Source organism: Onychostoma macrolepis, chromosome 21, assembly GCF_012432095.1.
Source record: "Onychostoma macrolepis isolate SWU-2019 chromosome 21, ASM1243209v1, whole genome shotgun sequence".
NCBI classification, from domain to species: domain Eukaryota; kingdom Metazoa; phylum Chordata; class Actinopteri; order Cypriniformes; family Cyprinidae; genus Onychostoma; species Onychostoma macrolepis.
In genome coordinates, this window is record NC_081175.1 from 19,645,831 (window position 1) to 19,658,325 (window position 12,495).

The window sequence follows — 12,495 nt, forward strand, 5'->3', positions numbered from 1 at the left end:
CTCGCGCCGTCACATGTATATGCTCCCACTAAGTCAAATAATGAGAAAGAACCAAATTGCCTATCACAGCTATGCTGATGATACCCAGATTTACCTAGCCTTATCTCCAAATGACTATAGCCCCATTGACTCCCTCTGCCAATGCACTGATGAAATAAACTGTTGGATGTGCCAGAACTTTGTTCATTTAAACAAGGAGAAAACTGAAGTCATTGCATTTGGAAACAAAGATGAAGTTCTCAAGGTGAATGCATACCTTGACTCTAGGGGTCAAACAACTAAAAATCAAGTCAAAAATCTTGGGGTGATTCTGGAGACAGACCTTAGTTTTAGTAGTCATGCCAAAGCAGTAACTAAATCAGCATACTATCATCTCAAAAACATTGCAAGAATTAGATGTTTTGTGTCCAGTCAAGATTTGGAGAAACTTGTTCATGCCTTTATCACCAGCAGGGTGGATTATTGTAATGGTCTCCTTACCGGTCTTCCGAAGAAGACCATTAGACAGCTGCAGCTCATCCAGAACGTTGCTGCCAGGATTCTGACTAGAAGCAGAAAATCTGAGCATATCACACCAGTCCTCAGGTCCTTACACTGGCTTCCAGTTACATTTAGGATTGATTTGAAAGTACTTTTACTCATTTACAAATCACTCAGTGGCCTAGGACCTAAATACATTGCAGATATGCTCACTGAATATAAACCTAACAGACCACTCAGATCATTAGGATCGAGTCAGTTAGAAATACCAAGGGTTCACACAAAACAAGGCCAGTCCGCTTTTAACTATTATGCCGCCCGCAGTTGGAACCAGCTTCCAGATGAGATCAGATGTGCTAAAACATTAGCTACATTTAAATCCAGACTCAAAGCTCATCTGTTTAGCTGCCCAGTCAACACGTGAGATCACGCGATGATCACAGTGACATCACACAATCCTCATACTGTGATCCTCACCGTGTGAGTAAAACGTGAGCTCATTGTGAGTTCACGTGATCGTCATACTGTGATCCTCACTATGTGAGTAAAGCGTGAGGTCATTGTGAGTTCATGTGATCCTCATACTGTGATCCTCACCGTGTGAGTAGTATGTGAGCTCATTGTGAGTTCATGTGATCGTCATACTGTGATCCTCACCGTGTGAGTAGTATGTGAGCTCATTGTGAGTTCATGTGATCGTCATACTGTGATCCTCACCATGTGAGTAAAGCGTGAGCTCATTGTGAGTTCATGTGATCCTCATACTGTGATCCTCACCATGTGAGTAAAGCGTGAGCTCATTGTGAGTTCATGTGGTCCTCATACTGTGATCCTCACCATGTGAGTAAAACGTGAGCTCATTGTGAGTTCATGTGATCCTCATACTGTGATCCTCACCATGTGAGTAAAGCGTGAGCTCATTGTGAGTTCATGTGATCCTCATACTGTGATCCTCACCGTGTGAGTAGTATGTGAGCTCATTGTGAGTTCATGTGATCACATACTGTGATCCTCACTATGTGAGTAAAGCGTGAGCTCATTGTGAGTTCATGTGATCCTCATACTGTGATCCTCACCGTGTGAGTAGTATGTGAGCTCATTGTGAGTTCATGTGATCGTCATACTGTGATCCTCACTATGTGAGTAAAGCGTGAGGTCATTGTGAGTTCATGTGATCCTCATACTGTGATCCTCACCGTGTGAGTAGTATGTGAGCTCATTGTGAGTTCATGTGATCCTCATACTGTGATCCTCACCGTGTGAGTAGTATGTGAGCTCATTGTGAGTTCATGTGATCGTCATACTGTGATCCTCACCGTGTGAGTAGTATGTGAGCTCATTGTGAGTTCATGTGATCGTCATACTGTGATCCTCACCATGTGAGTAAAGCGTGAGCTCATTGTGAGTTCATGTGATCCTCATACTGTGATCCTCACCATGTGAGTAGTATGTGAGCTCATTGTGAGTTCATGTGATCCTCATACTGTGATCCTCACCATGTGAGTAGTATGTGAGCTCATTGTGAGTTCATGTGATCGTCATACTGTGATCCTCACCATGTGAGTAAAGCGTGAGCTCATTGTGAGTTCATGTGATCCTCATACTGTGATCCTCACTATGTGAGTAAAGCGTGAGCTCATTGTGAGTTCATGTGATCCTCATACTATGATCCTCACCATGTATGTGGGTGGGGTTGGGGGCTATCGACACTAAGTGAAAATAGCAGTATTTTTTAGTGATATGCTATTTACACAGTGCAAATAGCTTTATATTCTATTTATTCTATGTTAAAATAGCAGGGTATTCTGCTAATTACTTATTGCAAATAGTGGCAATTATCTGCACTCAGCATTGTAATACATTATAAATCAGTATGCAATAACTTATTGAGTGTGATTTTTAAATTTTATTTTACATTTTTCAATGGATGCCACCTTATTGGGACAAAGCCTTCCCTACACCTACCCTAACCCTACCCGATACTTTCTTTTCAACTTTTTGATTATTTCCTTCATTTTTATATATTAAAAAAAAAAATGCTTTTCTGAAGTGATTTGAAATTTGAAAAGGGAGAAAAAAGTTCGCCATAAGGCAGATTCGAACCCCGGTCGATTGTGTCAAAAGGAGCTTGACACACGGTTTACCATCTTCGCCACTGAATCTGATGGCTGATGGTCGTCTTTGGCAAACTCCCGCTGCTCCCTTTAGCTAAACGGCCCTAAACCGTTTCCCATTCATTCTCAATGGTAGTGCTAAACCACTACGGATGCAATATACTTTCGGCCGCTAGCGCTCTCGTGGCGCTCTTCCGTGTTTCGGCACCGCGGGAAGTTTGAATTCGCAGAAGAAGACGACTGTTTAATTCAACGCATTCTCAGCGCATCTGTCAAAGGTGAGATACTTTATGTGACATCAGTTTACGTTTTGTTACCGTTAATGCTGAAATCACATTAGTAAACTTTGTTAGTTTCCAAACTTTACCCTGTCCTGTTTTGTTTACCATAGCTTATCGTAGGTTGATTGTTTGCACGCCAAATTATGAATGAACATGGCTGTAATTTACGGTTCTGTGTATTGTTTGTCATCATTAACACGTCATCTGTTGATTACAAGTATTATAGAGTGTGTGTGTGTGTGTGTGTGTGTGTGTGTGTGTGTGTGTGTGTGTGTGTACACCTGTTTTTCTATTCAGGTGGGGACTTAAACCTGAATACACACAGACTCATGGGGACTCGTGTCACGGCTAATAAATAAATAAACAAGCTAATAAATCACACTGAATTAAGTTTTTTGAAAATCTAAAAACACCTGTAGTTTCCTGTAAGGGGTAGGTTTAGGTGTAGGGTTGGTGTAGGACAATAGAATATACGGTCTTTACAGTAGAAAAACCATTACGACTATGGAGAGTCCCCACAAGGACAGCAAACCAGACACGTGTGTGTGTGTGTGTGTGTCTGTAATAGAATTATTGCTTTTTTGTAATATTTCTATTGTGATGTTCTTGTAGAGACCACTGTTTCTACACTGCTGTCATCTTCTCCTGGTACCCATGCAGATCCTCAGTCAGATGCAGGTAAATATTGGACACATCAACTACATCATGCACATAGGGTTTCTGCAGGTTTTTAAGTCTTAAAATGTCTTAATTTACCCGTACACAAATTAATGCCTTAAGAAAGTTTTAAATCAGAGCAGAAAGTCTTAAATTCATAAAATGTTGGATGCAAAGCAAAAAGTGAATGAATCTCTTCCTCTGTATTTTGTCTTGTCTTCCAATACAAATATCAAGCATCTTTCAATTAAGATATGTTTATTTCAGATGCAAATATTAATGAAGTCTTGAAAAATGTAATGAAATTAAATGAGTTTATTCTTAAAACAATAACAAATATCAGTCTATGAGCTATCAAAACCTCTCTTTAAATTAAGGTTACTTTTTTGCCAAATGGCAGATATTAGTTCTTGTTTTAATCACTAAATCACTTCAGACAAGACTTTGTATTTTATGTTATTTTGTTTCTCCATTAAATGTATTTTATTTAAGAATCTTTAGGCATTTGCACTGAAAAACAAGACAAAAATACTGAGGAAGAACAGCACTTTTTTGCAGCATGATCTGAAGCTGCAGTAAAAGATATTTCCACATTCTAGCATCTGGAGCAGAGTGTTTCAGTGCGTTTTTTGTAAAATGAATTAAAAAAAATTATGAATATATGTTGGAAATTGTACTTTCAAACTCTGAAGTTAATACAACTCATTATGTTTCTCTCAGACATTTACGTTCTACAAAACATATTTTTGTTTTTCTCATTTGTTCCTCAAATTTGCTTTACTTGGTCTTAAAATGTCTTAACTTAACCTTCATAAAACCTGCAGAAACTCTGTTTTCTTACACATTAAACTAAATATTCAACTTGTTGCAGACACCACTGGTACACTGCCCGTGCCCTCGCTGTTTTCATATCATTGTTCTCATGTGGAGCTTCTATCAGAATTATCAGAATGCAGAAATTAATTCATTTTTCCCTCTGTGTAGGAAGTACATATACACCACCTCTGCCTCTGCTGGCCTCACCTGAGACCCCCTGGTCCTGTGAAGACTGGTGGCAGGGTGTATGTACTGGAGCACAAACACAGAGCCAATTGACAACTTGCTTAAACACTGTGGGAAGAAGCACATCCTCAGGAGCATGCAGCAGTGCTCCACAATTCCTCTACTGATCCAAACAGCATGCTCCATTCGACCACAAAACTGCACATTTCACAGTATGTCAAGCACCTGGCCAAACTGCAGAACACCAGTTCTTCATTAAACAACTCCAGAGAAACGTCTTGAAAGCGGGCAGTAAAACAACCAGTGTGCCAGTGGTTATAATGAAGCCTGCGGATGTAAAACCACCAGCACCTGCTCTGACCACACTCCTAACTCATGAGACCATTGAGACAATTGTGTTATGGAGCGGCAGCAGCAACCTGAGCAGGAGAAGACTTGTCTTGCTTGTGGACAGCCAAAGATGGTTCCTCTATCCACTTTTTCCTTAATCAGCAAGATCCTGTCAGGTACTTCTACTGTTCCACAAAGGTTTTTAATGCTTACAGTGATTAAGAACTAACACACCCCAGAGTTATTTAAGAGTGAACTTGAGGACACAAAGAAACGGGTGCAGGAGAAAGGACAGCAAAAACACAAAAGGCCTGAAACTGAACACGTTAGTCGCTTGTGCAGATTTTGTAAAATGGAGCTGAAGCAGGGTCCAAACAGTCCTCACATACACACAGGCTTTCCTGGTGTAGCAGGAAATATGTTCATTGCCCTGCTGAAGTATTTTACATTTACCAACCTCAGGACATGCAGAAAGATGACCTGGAAAGAGTTGAATGAGTCTGAGATGGGTGGCAGAAAAAAATAAAATAAATGACATTTCTTGATCTTTTGCCCCTTAATAATATTTAACTCATGTATATACTGTATATTTTGATTTGTTTATTGTTCAGTGTGAGACTAATATGTATATTTTGTCAGAATTCTATTTTTCTTTATACTTTATTATTTTGGATCAGTATTTACTAATCTTAAAAAGTGCTTAAAGCATTTAATAAAAACAACTGAAAATTACAAATTGCTTCATCAGTGCTGTGTTCTTTTTCATAGGACAAATATGGTTTTGGAAACACTTAATTGATTATTTAACTTAAGTGTGACTTAAATTATTCCATCTCTCAATCAATTTTCATTTAGTACTTGAATATTACTTAGTTTGAGTCAAATTTAAATGCCTCTTATTTTCATTTCAAAAGCCATTTAATAGAGACCATTCATGTTTAATATAACCATTATTATATAATTCATGTTTTCATATGATATAACCATGTAATGTATACTATTATTTTACTGTATTTCTTTTAATACTAATCATCTATTCATAATACACAAATTTAAAATACTTTGCAGCTGTAATGTTAAATTTTACAATTGTGTTTGATAAAAAGCACAAAGCTGTGTTTGTGTAATGGTTTAGAACCTGCGTGAGTGGGATTCGAACCCGGTCCAAATAAATGCATGACAAAATCTGATTGGCTGTGACATCATTTCCGCTCTTTGGCTAGCTGTTGAAATGCTTCAATTTCATTGGCTGTCACTGCGTTCCAACTATCCGCGACTGGCCCCGGGTCTACATCTTGGAAAAATTCCTAAAAGTTTCGCACCTACAGCACACATTACATACATTGATGCAGAAACGCTGATATGTTCTACATGTCTAAAGTATATAGAGGGATAAACTCCTTAAGCTCCTTGATTTCGTGTAACAACTTAAAATATAGCCTAATCTGCACAAACTAGTACATTCATTTACATAAATCATTTTGCTGGGTATTTGTTCAAGACTTATTTTAGGCGTTTTTGCCTTTCTTATGATAGGACACTAGATCTGAAGTGGAAAGGGGATCGGTCTTGAACTCGAGACACCCGTGGCGCACAGCGCTGTATGTTGGCGCGCTGACCACGCAGATATCGGTGACGACAGTAACTTGAAGGTTTTAATAAAATTGTATTTATCAACGAATCAACGAACGGGTCAGCAAACGTCAGGTGTGCGTCTTGCGTCATCAGCCCGGAACTAAAATTTGATTCAGTTCAGTTACTTATGAATGAACAGGCTTAAAGAACAATTCGTTCATGAATTGAACATCACTACAGTGATTTACATTTGTGTCAGAGTCTTTTGACCGTGGAATTGCCGTTTTGTTCTGGAGCAATGGTGAGTGGTTTCTTTATTTGATATTCACATTCGCTGATATGATATTATAATGCCAATATGCACTGCGGCCTGACCCCAGGTTAGCAAATTAGCCAGGTACATGTGAACCAGCCATCTTGCCAGCTCAGCCAGGAACACACTACAACTATTAGACTGATTGTGAATGTAATTTGATACTTACAACTGATCACACCCAAACTTGTCAGAGCAAGTTCAGTCAGTGTTTACAGTCAGCATTTAAAATCATAATTGTGTTCAGTTCAGTCTTGTTAGAATGTTTTAGCTAAGTGTTTTCGGTAAGTGTTTCCTGGCTTTAGGTTGCATATCAGTATTTATGATTTGTTATACTTCCCATATCAGATCATTACTAGACTACATTACTAACTCAGGATCATATTTCAGTAACTATACAAGCATGTTTTGTGGAAGCATGGATGCATGATTTGTTTCATATTTTAACTAATTATTTTTACCTGTTAGGTTGTTAGCAACTGATTGCAATGACATATTGTGTTACTGTGTGTTTCAGGATGTGTGAAGTCTTTCCAAGGGGACAAAGAAATAGAAGTTAAGAATCGAAAAGGAGTCACCAAAACAACACCAGAAGCAGAATGTATCTGTCAAATTGAAATGTTTGTGTCAAATACCAACACCAAACTGAAAATGAATAAAAATAAACAACTGAAACTGAATTGTAGAAATTCTTTGAAGGAAATAAAAGATGAAATTCTACATGTTTGTGATATTGCTGACCAATATTAGATAACTTTCAGATCACAGTTAACTCACACTAAACTAACAGATTGAATTTAACACAAGGACATGAGCTCACATGTTGAGCTTACAATATGAACGCACAGTGAGAGCGCAGTGACCTCACATTGAGCACAGTATGAGCACACAGTGAGTGCGCAGTGACCTCACATTGAGCACAGTATGAGCACACAGTGAGTGTGCCGTGACCTCACATTGAGCACAGTATGAGCACACAGTGACCACAGTATGAGCGCACAGTGAGTGCGCAGTGACCTCACATTGAGCACAGTATGAGCACACAGTGAGTGCGCAGTGACCTCACATTGAGCACAGTATGAGCACACAGTGACCACAGTATGAGCGCACAGTGAGCGTGCAGTGACCTCACAGTGACCACAGTATGAGCGCACAGTGAGTGCGCAGTGACCTCACATTGAGCACAGTATGAGCACACAGTGACCACAGTATGAGCGCACAGTGAGTGCACAGTGACCTCACATTGAGCACAGTATGAGCACACAGTGAGTGTGCTGTGCCCTCATATTTTGACCACAGTATGAGCTCACTGTGCATGTGCAGTGACCTCATGTTGTGAACATAGTATGAGCACACAGTGAGAGCGCTGTGTGGTTACACTTTTAGTTCACTGTGACACACACATTGTGACCACACCATGAGAATATTGTGAGCTCATAGTGACATCATTGTGAGATCAAATTGTTGACTGGGTGTGCATTTGTCAAATGAGCACTGCGCTACGTCCGAACTGATTGCACTATGTATAATCATTTTCTATTCTTAACTGTTTTACATTGGGTTTTTTTAATGACTTTTTCACTTCCTTTTATGTAAAGCACTTTGAATTACCACTATGAAATGTGCTATATAAATAAACTTGCCTTGCCTTACATTATGTGTCTTTCACCGGTGAGAAAACTTTATAATACAGTTAGTAAAAGTACTACAATACCAGAAAGGAAGATCGGGTTGTTGATGTTTGTCTGCTATTCTTGATCTGTCTGCAATAGCATACGTGAACGCGCTGATGACGTATCCTGCCTGCGCGAACCGGGTGCGCAGAGGTATGCAAATACATACATTGACAGGCAGGTAGGAAAGCCAATTAAAACGCTCGGACCGAGTGTTTTGATTGGGCGAACATTTCTTGGTCCTCCGCCTTCCACAGCAGTGGTGGAAAGAGTACTGAAAAAATATACTCAAGTAAAAGTACCATTACCTTCCAAAAAATAGTGTGAGTAGAGTAAAAGTACTTGTCCAAAAAACTACTTGAGTAAGAGTAAAAGAGTAGCCTATTTAAAAGTACTCATGAGTAGTGAGCTGTGGATTCTAACCCCTCATAATAAACGCAGTACACTGCAATTTATACATTTAAAAAACGTTGTACATACTGTAATTCACATTATCTTGTTTGTCATAAAGAACGATGAATCATCCAGCAGTTTTAATTTTGACTGCCAACTCTTTAAAATACATCAAAACAGCACGGAAACAGTATTCAGTTGAAGAAAAGATGAAAGTTATTCTCAGTACAATCATCCCCATTTAAATCATAAAGTTTGAAAAAATAGATTTAAAATCATGTGTAAGGCCACTGAGACAGCATGCTGTTGTTGTTGCACATAAAATATTAATGATTAGAATGGTGTATATGAGATGGGATTAAAATAATGAAGTGGTGTTGGTATAAGGAGGTATTCCGATTTGTGTGTAGGTATATTTTTATTTTGTTATTGATTAGTGTTGATTTATTATGTTTTGCTCTTGTTGACGAACCCTTTTTGACAGATTAATTCGTATTCCAGTGTGATAGGCTGGAATATGAATGGGTGGAGATTGTTGCCCTTTAAGAGCACGCTGTGGAGACTGCCCAGTCAACAATTTGATCTCACAATGATGTCACTATGAGCTCACAATGAGCTCACATACTACTCACACGGTGAGGATCACAGTATGAGGATTGTGTGATGTCACTGTGATCATCGCGTGATCTCACGTGTTGACTGGGTGAGACACAGGTTCTATGTGATGACGTTCAAGCACGTGTTGGTACAACGAAAGTTACAGAGCTGTGGTGCGTAGTCGCTGGCGTGTGAGAAGGTGTAAGAAGAGTGCGTGGTTGAGAGAACGCAGAAAAACTCAAAAGAGTATATTGAAGGCACAGACGAGCGCTTCAGTCCCGTTCGTTCCATTGAAACCACAAAATAAAATGCACACAAACATGTCCCTGCCTTTGATATACAATCACTGATGAACGCATTTGGTTTTAATTACTAAAAAAAAAAAAACACACACAGACGATGTGACATGCTTAACAATATCTACCACCTGCGTATTATTCCACTCGCAAGCTTTCAGCGGAGGAGCTGCATACATCACTGTCCTGAAGAATTTGTACAAGGATATATAATTATTTTGACGTATAGATGTAACTATTGCATTAAAAACGTTTCTATATGAATTCCATGTCAATAAATTAAACTCAATGTACTATTCAAATTGATTTGTGATGTCATATATGCTATTTTTGGCTTGTTTCACCAAGTGCAGTGTAAAATGCACACATCGGATACGGGTCAGTTTTAAAAGAAATGTAAGCACGTGGTCCAAAAAATCGGATATAGTCACAAAATCGAAATTGGTCAGCACTAAGCAGAAATCCGAAATTTACCTAAACATATTAGAGGAAGATGCGACTGAATTGATGCTTGAAGAATGCACTTCCAGCAGCCATGATAAACAGCAGTTGGCGGTTAATGTTTTCTATGTGTAGGCATATAGATTCAGATAGCTATATATATATATATTTTAGTATTATTAATTGTGATTTACTAAATGTACTGGTGCTTCAACAATATTTGTGTACAATGTATAATGATGCCTATTATAACATCACTTAGACTTGTATATACTGGCGGGTGACGCTAGGGGGCGATGGTGAGCCTCAGGGAGTTTCATTCATGTATGAAGAAGTCACACTGCCAGTCGTTAAAACTAGAGATGTTCCGATACCCTTTTTCCCTTCCCGATACCGATTCCGATACCTAGGCTCGGGGTATCGGCCGATACCGAGTACTGATCCGATACCCGGGTGTGTATCTGGTTATACAGTTGTATGTACTACTAGCCCTGTATGAATTGATACAATTATTTTAGGGTGTGCTTCACCATATATAGATAGATAGATAGATAGTCTTTAAGACCGGTGGTGGTGCTTTTTTGGTCATTCGGTGTTTCTGTAAAAATGGGGAAAAACTGTCAATAATACTGATAAAATAATAATCATACTATGAATTCTACTAAGAACAATATAAAACGCACTAAGGATTAACGAGCTGCTGGATTCAAGAATATTAATCACGTTGTCTGCATTGGCTCGAACGGATTTGCTGAAATCAAAACAGGGACGATAATAGGTGAGCGCCAGCCAATGAGATTGTCGTTTGCGCATTAGCTCCGCCTACTACCGGAGAACCCGGCAGTTAAGCTGAAGAATTCCAAAGGAACTCCGTTATTTTGACAGAAAAATACAACAAAGAATAACGTTTACATACCATGCAGAATTGACAGGCTACATGTAAGACTCCCTTGCTCCCTCTCCCTCTCTGCGTGTGAGGAAAAAAGCAAAGCGACGGCGAGTCGTGCGCTTCACACTAGAACTTACGGTACGTCAAATACAGCTGCGCTGCGCATTCATTCAGATGAACTGAAAAATATATCGCTTGACGGAGAGAGAAACTCTGAAGCGCTCAGAGTGTTCAGCGAGTGACAATATATCTGTGCTAAACTTATACATAGCCTACCAGTAAAATCTGATCATTTATTAGCCAGTGGTTAATATTAGAGATCATTTAGTCGCCCAGGGTGAAGATTTAGTCGCGTATGCGAGTGATTTAACTTACTGGCAATGTGCTAGCACGTTTGTATTTCTTCTTCTCTGCTCTAAATAGTGGTTGCTTGTGTGGCAACACAGCACAACTTCCTGTCTTTGCATTCTGAGCAGCGAAGAAGAATTGATTTCCGATTTGCAGCGTTAAGCAAAGCTAGCGCGCATAACTATAGGTCTTGTTTAAAAATGGTATCGGATCGGTACATGGGTTCAAGTACTCGCCGATACCGATGCCAGAATTTTTTGTGGTATCGGTGGAATTTCCGATACTAGTATCGGAATCGGAACAACCCTAGTTAAAACACACTACTGTGAAATGAACTAATTTCTTGTTGTGTTTATTAACTTTGCAGGTAAGATAAGTGATGTGGCATCGCAGCTTATGTTCATGAAAGGTGTATGTTATATGGGGATTTCATGTGTTTGTTTAATGCACTTATGTTTTGAATGGATAAAATTGACCGCGTAGGGCACCCGCGGCTGGTTTGCGGCCGAGTCGAGGCCGCGCGAAGTATTGCGTCATGAAAGTGATTGATGTTGACAGAGAAGATTATAATTAAAAATGCACTCAATCTTGTTTGTAAAAGAAAGTTAAGTAATATTCGATTATAAAGGCGTTTGTACTCTGTAATTTTATCATTGTTTAATGATTACTATGATGCTGGTGGAGTTTACAAATGTTTAGTATTAAGTGTACTTAACAGTGCGTATACACAGTTAGTGTGTTCATTGAGTGTTATTGTAGTGCTAATTTCAGTGAGTTATAGTCTATATGGTGGAATGTATTGTTCTCATTTTTGCTTTACTTTATGTAACGTTATATCAGAAGATTGCGCAAAGTGAGTTTATTGAACTAGAGTTTCATTCATGTATGAAGAAGTCACACTGCCAGTCGTTAAAACACACTACTGTGAAATGAACTAATTTCTTGTTGTGTTTATTAACTTTGCAGAGTGTGACAAAATAAAAACTAATATGTGCCACTAGACAACATCGCCTCTTCTGTGTGTGCAACATATGCACAATTTGATTTGATGAAAGTCACGAGACCGATTACTATCCAATCACGTTGACAGATAAAAATAAAATTAA

The 12,495-nt window shown here is 38.9% G+C and overlaps 1 long non-coding RNA gene across 1 annotated transcript; it reads left to right on the forward strand.

The window, feature by feature from the left end:
• The first annotated feature begins 2,688 nt into the window (after positions 1-2,688).
• LOC131529263 (uncharacterized) lies at positions 2,689-5,240 on the forward strand. Its single transcript, XR_009268038.1, has 3 exons — positions 2,689-2,872; positions 3,488-3,553; positions 4,517-5,240. It is a non-coding gene; the product is annotated as an uncharacterized LOC131529263 (long non-coding RNA).
• The last annotated feature ends 7,255 nt before the right edge of the window (positions 5,241-12,495 follow it).